The sequence below is a fragment of the Silene latifolia genome, chromosome Y (genome assembly GCF_048544455.1).
Source record: "Silene latifolia isolate original U9 population chromosome Y, ASM4854445v1, whole genome shotgun sequence".
Taxonomy (NCBI): Eukaryota; Viridiplantae; Streptophyta; class Magnoliopsida; order Caryophyllales; family Caryophyllaceae; genus Silene; species Silene latifolia.
Window position 1 is genome coordinate 211,593,462 of NC_133538.1, and position 10,928 is coordinate 211,604,389.

Genomic DNA, 10,928 nt, shown 5'->3' on the forward strand with positions numbered 1-10,928 from the left:
TTATTGTCTTTAAGTCTTTGTTTTGCATATTCTTTGAGGTTTTGTGTCCTTGGTAGGAAAGGAGTGCAAACCTTGCATTTTCATGGCAAAATGAGGCTAAATTGATTGAATTCAATGACCAAGCATCAAGGAGAGACAAGATTAGAAGGCCTTTGTACATACTATAGTAGATGGGCAATGATGAGATAACATCCTTGCATCCCCGAGGAAATCCTCAAGGATTTTATGAACAAAAAGGAACAAAAGAAGAAGGAAAGAAACTGCCTAACAATCCGTGCGTCTTCCCCTGAAGATGCCCGTCCACCACCCACAACCCGTGCGTCTTCCTCAGCTGGACATCCGAGCAAAAGCTCCCAAAGACACTCGTCTTCACCTCCTGGACGCCTGGGCAGAAGCTGCCAAATCCGCCCGTCCCGTGCTAAAGACGCTCGGATTCCCAGACAGTCCCATTTCATCTTCTTCAAGCTTCAAGGAAGGATGCACATCTTTTTCTAGAGACCGGAGTCTCCCTAGAGACCGGAGTCTCCCTAAAGAGACCGGCGATTCCTCAACAAGGGACTTAATCGTCATTTAAGCCCTTAGTTAACCCTAATTCATGCACCTAATCCCCACTATAAATACCCCATTAGTCTAATTAGAAGAGCATGTTCTTCTTAGCAATCTTTAGTGTAGTTAATATCAATCAAATCCTCTTTAATCTTGTAATCAAAATTTAATCAAATTTTAATACAAGTTTTATTTCCTTAATCTCTCTCTTGTTCATCCTTTATTTTGGGTAATTGAAGATTATTTGGGTTATTTTTGGGAGATTGGCAACCTCTCAATCAAGCATTCAAGTACTTCTTTTATTCTTTGCTTTATTATTGGAATCATTAGTAGGTATAATTCTCTTAATCCCTCTTTAATTATTGTTAATCACTTTCATTTATTCATCATGTTTCACTTTGTTGGTATGATTGACAACCTTGCTAGCATGTTCAACATGAAAATGAGTGAGTAGTTTCCTTAGCTAGGGTTAATGGGTAATTAGGGGAAACCAACATGGGGAATGATTCATGCTTAAATTAATATGCTTTCATAGTTTATTTGCTTGCTTGTTGTGATCTCAACTTATGCACATGTTATGTTTGATGAAATGTGAGCCTATGAATCCTTGCATTTTTTACCCATCACCTATCTTTTCAATGAGACTTGTAAGACATAAACCAACTCGAGTCTCATTAAACCATGCATATTGTTGAGTAGGGAAGATTAAGTCAACTTGTAGGTGTTGTACAATCTAATCGATTCGGCTCCGGGACCCAAACTTTCCTAGGATTGTAAGATATAAACCAACTCGATCCATCACAACAATAATTGCTTGCTTATAATTTGAGAATATGTTTGTATGATCAATTCCCATGAATCCCCTATGACCCCATGACACCCTAGTGCCTGTTATCAATTGTTTACATCCCTTTTAATTCATCTTGCTTGTTTACTTTCATTGCTATTTAGTTTAGTGATCTTCTACATCAAACCCCAATTCTGACACCCTTAGACACCGCTAGTTGCAATAGAAATCTCATCTCAATTCCCGTCCCTTGGGATCCGACCTTTACTTGCCTCTTTACTAAATGTAGAGTTGTTTGTGAAGTTATAAATTGTGTTTTGGTCTAGGTGCTCCTAACGACAAATACTGAAAAACTAAACCCCACGAGGGAATCAAACACCGACCATCAAGTTGGTTCGAGCACCGTTACCCGTCGATCCGAGGGGGAAATTGAAACCCAATTGGGCCAGGCCATACCTGGTCAAGAAAATCCTTTCGGGGGGCACAAGGAGATTGAGTGACCTAGACGGGGAAGACTTCACAAACCCAACCAACCTAGACCAACTCAAGAAATACTACCCTTTACTTTAGCACCAACGACCTTTCCCTAGTTTCGCCAATAGTGACCATAATCCCCCTTTCAATTCAATTCCTCAAAAGTTCTAATTTGAAATTGCATGTTTAATCGAGTCTAAGTTACGACAACTTGCAATGTTTCCAGTAGCCTTTGCTCTGTCAAAGGCACCATCCATTTTCACAAGTAATTAAAACACCTGAACTACGAGCATGGTTTGAATTCACCTCTTCAGGTGGATTCGTAGGCAGTCCTTTCTTACATAAGAAGGATACAACCACAACACCCAAACAAAAAATACACACCCCAACTCAAACAAAACACCTGAACTATGAGCATGGTTTGATTTCACCTCTTCAGGTGAATACGTAGGCAATCCTTTCTTACACAAGAAGGATACAACCATCCCCAAAAACAAAAACCCATACAAACTTCAAAAAAAAACACCCCCCCTTTCCTCACAACGAAAAAACACGAAAAAGGCCTTTCTCGCTTCCCACAAAAATCCCCTTCACATGTGTAATGTTTAGGATAATTCAAACCGAATTACCCTTACAAGATGGATGGAGAAACAACAAATGTTCACAACATTTTTTTTAGCACAATCAATCCTTTTATTTAATTAATAATAGGAAGGATTACAAACTTGACAACAATAAAGCTAAACAAGTTCACGACTTGCCAAGCTAGGGTGTCGACTAAGACATTACACATAATAAAACTAACACACACAAACACACAATACATAACTAATACAACATAATAAAAAACGCACACAAATGCTAATACGACATAATAATAATAAAGCGGGTAATGTAGGTCTTCATTCTTCCATTCTACCCTTGCCTTTACCTTCGGGATGCATCTTTCCCTTGTTCTTTTAGCCCGTCTAGCACAGGCTTCCTCCTCAGAACGGATCCTCAACGGATCCACAATGGCAACGGAACCCGGTCTCTTACACGACCCTATGCTCGGCCCAAGCCGAGCCTACTTGTGGCTCACCGCCTCCATGGGGCCCAAGCTCCTCTTGTTTGGTGGCCTCATCACACCCGGGCTCACATTATTGCCAAGTTCATCAAAGTTGCCGCAATTTTCCTTGGCCGCCTCCCTATACTTCAAGTCGATGACTTCATCCTTGCGGAACTTTGACCGTTCTTCAAAGGTTGAAGCTCTTGACCATTTGACATAAGCGGCGGTCACCCACGTCGTTAAAGCGGGGTTTGGTACCTCCTAAATTAGCAGAGTGGCCCATCACCTCTCGAAAGCATCCACAAGCTCAGAGTTTTGGAACACACTCTCTTGGACGAGAGTATCTTGAGCGGGCACCTTTTGTTGACGACCCATTTGCCTCATGACCCTTTCCGGATAGATAAAGAAAGCAACCTTCAATCCCACAACTATCAAAGAGTGAGAAGAAGCGGCCGGAGCGATGAACCCTTCAAAGGACCTCAAGTGCCACCGCGACACCACCCAACGGATGTGAGGACTGCCCTCCTCCACCAATTTTAAGTTCCGATAGGCCTCGGTGCACGCAAAGCTATCCGCAGACAACTTCTTCCTGATGGTAACATGACGACAGGAGTACGAAGAAGAATCAACCGTAGGCTCAACATACCCTAGCCTCTCCATAAGCCATACTTGGAGGATCCTAGGGGATCCAAACGAAGGACTTCTCCACAAGAACCCTTCTTGTCCAAAGCTTGGACAATCTTACCGAGCACTAGCCAAGATTTATCCCACCCATGCTCCATTTGCTCGACAACATGAATGAGGGTCATGCTACTGTACCACCTTGGCCCCTCCTTCTTCAAAGCATCGACAAGGAGGTAAGCATGCACTAGGCAAAAAGCAAGAGCCCTTCTCCTAGCCACCTCCGAAATATTGGCATCCAAGCGATTTGAAAAGATGTTGATAAGGGACAACATATCAACACAATAAGGACCAAGAAGGAAGTTCACTTGTCTCATCGACAAGCCTAACATGGAACGAAACTTCTCCTTATAGCACAACCGAGAAGGAGGAAGCACCGGAGTACAAGTCGGCCACCCTCCAATAGCACCTACCTCTTCGGCAAGAGGGTAAATTTCACCTTTCGGGAAGATGAAAACATGGTGTTTCGCATCCCAAAAACGAGAGCATGCAGCAAGGAACGAGGATTGCACCTTAACTTGACGAAGCACCAACAATTGACCAACTCCCATTACAATGAGTTGATATTTCTCGAGAAGCGATAATTCCCGACACCAATGTCGAAACCTATCTTTGAAAGTATTCATGAATTATTTTGTGGAAGAAGAAGAAAAGGTTTTCGCGATGTTGTTTTTTGTGTTTCGGATGATGAAACAATGAAGCACAAACCTCACTATTTATACAAAACAATCAGCGCTTTTTCTCAAAAAAAAAGGGAGAAGCCCCTTGCATCGCAGGCCTGCACACGCCTCTTTGGGCTGCTTCTAAGAATCCACACCTTGACGTGTCCTTGTCACGTAAAGTTTCTTCCTGAAACCTCTTTTTTCTCGCCTTAGAGCTCGCGCCTCTTTAGGCTTGTCCAGAAATTTTTGTGTTTTCTGACACTCACATTTCCTTGGATTCACGTCTTACGAAATCCAACACGATTTTCATGACTCAGCTCTAAACATACTGGTTTTTCTCTTCATTTTTATGGGGGGAAGGCGAAAAAGTCGAAAATTTTCAATTTTTTTTTCGCATTTCCGCAAAATTGATACATGGCGTCAATTTTCTCATAATCGCTCTTGCAAATTCGAGTCTTGAGGTCGTGAAATTCAAAAGCAACGTACTCACAAAACGCCTTTTGAAATTCATTCATGGCGGTTTGAGTTTCAATTCTTTTGTTGCAAATCAATTTTGGCAAAATTCGATGCGAGTTAATTTAAATCAAACTCGATTTTAATTTTTCTCTCGAATAATTTCAAAACAATTCCATTTGAAAAATCCAAGTGTGACGTCTTGTTGCGGGATTTTCAAAATTCATTTTCAAACAAGCAATTTAAATCTTAACTTTGAGTCATCGTGGTTATTTTTCCTTTAACAAACACTTTGCATGTTTAGGTGTATGCGTATGTGCTACTTGTTGCCTGTTTTCTACACTAACGATGCAGTAGCAAATGACAAAGCAAATGAGGAATCAGCCGTTGACCGCGCTTCTCCGAGACAAAAAACCCAAGCATAAAACCAAATACAAACCAAAAACACACATATATAAACCGCCTCAAGCGAAATATATCCACATACATACAAACCAAAGTCCAAAACACAGGCAAGCAACTACGAACTACTCGATGCCTCACGGCGGGCCAGCCACAGTCTCGCTAAAAGTCGCTGGTGAACCAGACACAACCTCTTGCTATGTCACCCTCTCGGGAGAACTCTCCAGTGTCTCCTACTCTAACGTGACATGAACCTCCTCTGCCTCGGCCAACTAAGCCCTGAGAGAAGCAATCTCAGCGTCCCGGCTCCGCAACTCCTCCTCGTGATGCCTCAACACCTGGTCTCGAGTGGTGAGCCCAAACCCTTATGCCTGGATCGTCGCTCTCGCCTCATCCAACTCAGCATGGACCCGAGCAAGCTCCGCCGAATCGGCAGTACTCTGCAAAACACAACATAGGTCGCTAAGATCAAACCATGAAATGCAACACAAAAGACACAAAAATAACCAACAAACGACACCTTCACAAGCCGAGACTCCCTTGCAGCCAGGTCACCAGCAAGCACCCTCTACCGGTTAGCCATCCGCCATAGAGCCTAATGACTAACGGTCGACACCTGCGCAACAAAGCAAAGCCTTTCAACAAAAAAAAACAACAATGCGTAGAGCAAAGCGAAATACAAACAAGAAAAAGAGCTCAAGCTAGCATCTCACCCTCAAAACCGTCAGCCTCCACTCTATGTCCGTATCGGTGACCTTTGGAACCGCAGGCTATGGCAGACGCAACTGCAACTCCTCACCACTCGGCCCTGGGAACGTAGTTTGTGTCGCGAAAGCTGGGGGGTTGGGCCCACATGAGGTGGTAAACACCCGACAACGGGAAACCATATCAAAGGTAACAAACCCCTCTACCAAAAGTAAAAAGCGATGAGCACAAGCTGATGAAAACGTACCTCAATCGGGTACCAAACAAGCCTCGACAAACGGAAGGTGTTGTAATCTGCCTCCCGCAACAGCAAGTCCTCACCTCCACAACCGTGAAGTTGCTCCCCGACCTCGTCAGTCGTCGACTCCTGGAACAGCAACCTAGGCGGATCGAAAGTCACCACGAAAGTCTCACTGAAGCATTAGCGAGCCAAATGCTCGTCATGGTACCAAACTAGGTCAATCACCGTCTCTAGGTACAAACGCAGACAACTACAGGGCCGCAAGCATTCTCTGACAAAGACAGGCACACCCGTGTAGTGCTCCTAGGGCCACCCAGCAAACTGGATCCACGACAAGGCTAGTCAACTAACTGGGGGATTTCTAGTTACCTAGTCATCCTATCCCTACCTCTTTTCACAAAAAGAAAGAGACAAGGAATGGAAACTTACATCGCCAAGCAGAAGAGCGTTCACCTGACGCCTACAGTCCAAGTAAGTCGACTTGGTGGACTTCTTCCGAGCCACCGTCCGACCCCTCACGGGCAGATAAAATAGAGGCACATCATCCACCGTCTTCGAACGTAAAGTAGCCAGGTAGGAGTACAGCCAAGCCTACATCATAAGCAACAACAAAACAACCAACTTTCAAAAACATCAAATTACAACACCCTCAAATCCGCAAAAACAAAATGCAAAAAAAAGTACAACAACACAAAAAGCACCCATACCTCAAAATGAGTCTGGGACCAACCAAAGCACGGGAACTCCCCTCCTCCATCGTCTCTGGCCGAACGGCGGCGTGCAAGTAATCGGTTAACCGGGCCAGAGCAGTCGTCACCTAATTGTAATGACCCAAAGCGTCCAAGCCAACAAGCAAAGGATGTACTTTGGTCGACAAGCTCTCACTCTTGTTGTCAAAGTACGTGGTACCCAAAAAGTACCACAACCAGAGCCGCGCCTCCTACGCGTCAGCCTCAACCTCTGCCTCAGGGCTCGCCAACGGCTCCGGAACAAAGCCAGTCACCCTCACCTTGAAGTGGTCCCTTACGTAAGAGTTCGCCATCAATAAAGAGGTAATGTCTGTGACACCCTGCGATAATGCGAAAAATGTAACTAATAAATTTAAGCGAAAGTTATGAAATTTTTAAAACTTTTATTTAAGGTTAAATTTTAACATGCGGGAGTCACTATTAAAAATGAAAAAAGTGCAATGTTAAGCAAACTTAGATTATTACAAACCAAGTCTAGCAAATAAGGGGGAAAAGATATCCCACGAATAACAAGTCTAAAAGGTGAGTCTAAGCATAACGATAGACAAAAATTCAACGGTCAAGGTGCTCGCTAGCTCAGACGTGTCTTTACCCCATAAATTCACCAACTAATACTTGTCATTCGAGAAACATGAATGCCACAGTCAGTGGGGAGTAACTCATGGTTCTCCCAGCCACATTATATCAAAATGGACATAACAAAAACTCACATAAGGCAAGGCATAGGAAAATACAGGATACAATTCACTTGAACAAATAAGCATGGGATTATTCATGTTAGAATAACAAGAGAAAGCAAGATAGAATACTAAATGAGCATGTCATAGACATATTAAATAAGTGAAGTAAATAAAAGAACATAGATACGGTTAGTTAATCACAAGCACGAATTCAAATAAAATGTGACATATGCAACTATCCATATTATAAAAGACTAGTATTTAAGTCATGTGAGATAGATAAACGAGTAGCTAATCATCACAATACATATAGATGAAAACCATAGCCATTACTTTGGAAATTTTCTAACAAACATTGCACGGGACGTGGCTATTAACGTCACATGCGCACTCATGGCTTGCATCTCACCATAAGAGCGGATGGGAGCATCAATCTCGGCGATCATATCATAACTAGAAGGCTTGTATCTCACCTCTAGTGTCCGATAGGATTAAGACTCTTACATTCAACCACATAAGACGTAAACTCCCGTGTAAAAAGACATATGCTAATGACCATAACAAAGCAAGACATTAAATACTCTTAGACTAAATTTTCTCCAAAAAAGACTGAGTTAAAACTCACTTGCTAGAACTGCACAAGCGACCAAAACCGTACTTGCCAGAACAGCACAAGTATCCAAAACTGTACTTGCCAGAACAGCACAAGTAGCCAAATCCGTACTTGCCAGAACAGCACAAGTAGTCAAAAACGTACTTGCCAGAACAGCACCAGTAGGCCAAACCGGTACTTGCCAGAGCAGCACAAGTAGGACTTAAATATAAGTCAAGCAAGAAGGCATAGGATTATGGCATTTTCACGAGAATACGACACGTTACAAGTAGTTACTTTGAATAAAATGCTCATACTTGAAATATGATGAAAACATGAAAAGGAGAAAGTAACAACCCATAAGTGATATATACTATACCATTTCATACTTGTATAACATAGCTAAAGATTTCATTTCATATTTATAAGTTACTTGAGCTTAAAATAGAAATAGCGATAACAAATGAATTAAGTGATATGAAATATGAGGCAAAACGTAAATAAACAAATGAGAACTCAAATATGAAGTATATAGCATCATTTAATACTTTTCTAACATGAATAAACATTATAATTCATATTTACATGTTAATTAAACATATGATAAACAAACGATAGCAAATAAGTTAAGTAATGCGAAACACTAGGCAAAATGTAAACAAACCCAAACCGAACCACATTTAAGCTTAACAACCAAAACCGATGTTTATAATGTGAATGAGACATAAGAAAGGGCTCCAATTATAAACAAGTTTCAACGCATCATACACAAGCATTAGAGCCAAGGTTAATAAGCATACCTATCAAGAAACCAAAACCACAATTCAAAACAATAATTTTAGAACTCGATTAAAACAAGGGTCAACTTCAAACGATCATAACTCAAGTTCTATACATGCAAATGAGGTGAAAATAATTTAAAGTGATAGCCCCAAATGAACAAGTAACGAAGGAGTTATGGCCATTTTACCAAAACTGGTCAGGCTGAAACCGCAATGGGCTGCTTCCTGCGAGACATACAAACTACATCTTTAACCCAAATCAATCTTATCTTATCATTACAATCTAATTGAATAATAACATGTAATTTCATATGTATACTTTGAGACGGAAATCAATAGTTTACATATCCAAGCAACCAACTTTACCCAATTGTTCTCAACTCATTAGTTTACAAACTAACAATTTCATGACATAATTAAATACAAATATTCAGCATTAACAAGATGGTTTACTCACTAATTCATCCATGTAACTAACCCAATTAATACACCCATATCATAAGGAAGCTAAAGACCACATAAATACACATAAATTCAACATAATGTCGAGTAACCTATCACCGTTACCTTTTTCTCTTCACATTTCCGACTCAAAACTACTCCGGATTGTCCGAGTTAACATCTACACACAAAAAGAACGAATTAATATGGAGTCTCGTGCCATAAAAGCCACGGCCAGAGGGGAAAGAGGGGGAAAGTTAGGACAGTTCTTACCTAGAAAGATGGAGGGCGGGGAGTGAAATAAATGGGCACAAAAATCACTTGATTTGGTTGAGAAACGAGTGAGCTATGGCGATTTTAGTGAATTGGAAGAATTTATGAAAATGGAGAAGTTGGAGATGGTGAAAGTTGCTGAGATTTTTGGTGGAAGAAGTGATAGTAGGGATTAGGATAAGGGGTTAGGTGGAGAGAAAAAGGTAGGTGGTTGGTCTTAGTCAAACTTGGTCAAAAATCACATTTTGAGTCGATTTTGCGCTAGAAAACACGCCTCAAGCCTACTATAAACTCAAGATGGAAAATATTACTATTATTATCACTAATATTATTATACGACTAAAAATACATATTTTACAGAAATTAGGCGTTAAAAATATAATTAATTAGAAAAGGAGATAAAAATATTTTAAATTCATTTCGCAAAAGAGCGGGTGTTATAATCATCGCACCTTTTAAAAAGTTTCGTTCTCGAAACTTGAAAGCGGAAACGAAAAGTTATAAAGATAAAGTCGAACTTTTCGAAATCGACAACCTAAAAAATTCAAAAAGTTTGATATTATAAAGATTAGAATTCCTTCAAAAGTTTCAAGAAGAACCTTCCAAACGCGTATGTTTCTTGTCAAAGGAACGGAAGTGTTCTCGTTGTGCCAAGAACATCGACATTCCAAATCAAAGACAAGGTCAAATACCAAATCATTTGCAGAAATCCAAAATCAAAGTTCTTCCAAAAAATATTTATGATGGATTTTCAAAAGTATAAGTCTCCTTCCCAGGAACGAAATTGGTCTTCTCGTGCACACAAGAGCGCTAACTTTCCAAGTCCAAGACAGGCTCAAAACGTAATCATTCGCCGATAAGGGTAGGATAAGTTATTAGACCTATTTAATAACGAGTCCTAACATCCCATCAACGTCAAAACCAAATGAAAATAATAATCCACTTAAATTTTCTTTTGCAAAAGTCACATTGAAAGTAAAAGATCCGTTTTCAAAATCTAAAAGAAGTCAAGTTTTTGAAAATGTAACATTAAACTTTGATAAAGAATCAAATTTCTATAAGAGCCTACCAAATTGAAAGCAAACTTTCATTTTCAAACCTTCAAAATAAGTAAAGTTTTGCCAAAGTAACACAAAATTTTAACAATGAATCCAAACCGGTAACTCAAAATGGTTAGAAATTGCACAAAATGAAAAGCAACTTAGACACCATAAATACAAAGCATGCTAAGGGACCCAAACTTAACTAACAAAAGGACTATTACAAACTTTTAGGGGTAAAAAGTGAATCCATTTAAATAATGGTCAAAAATAAAAAAATTGTCGTTTTGGGTCGGTTTTGAAAATATTTGTCAAAATGGTGTCCACGTAGGCTTGGGATTTCTAAACCTAAAACACGCCACTACCAATGGC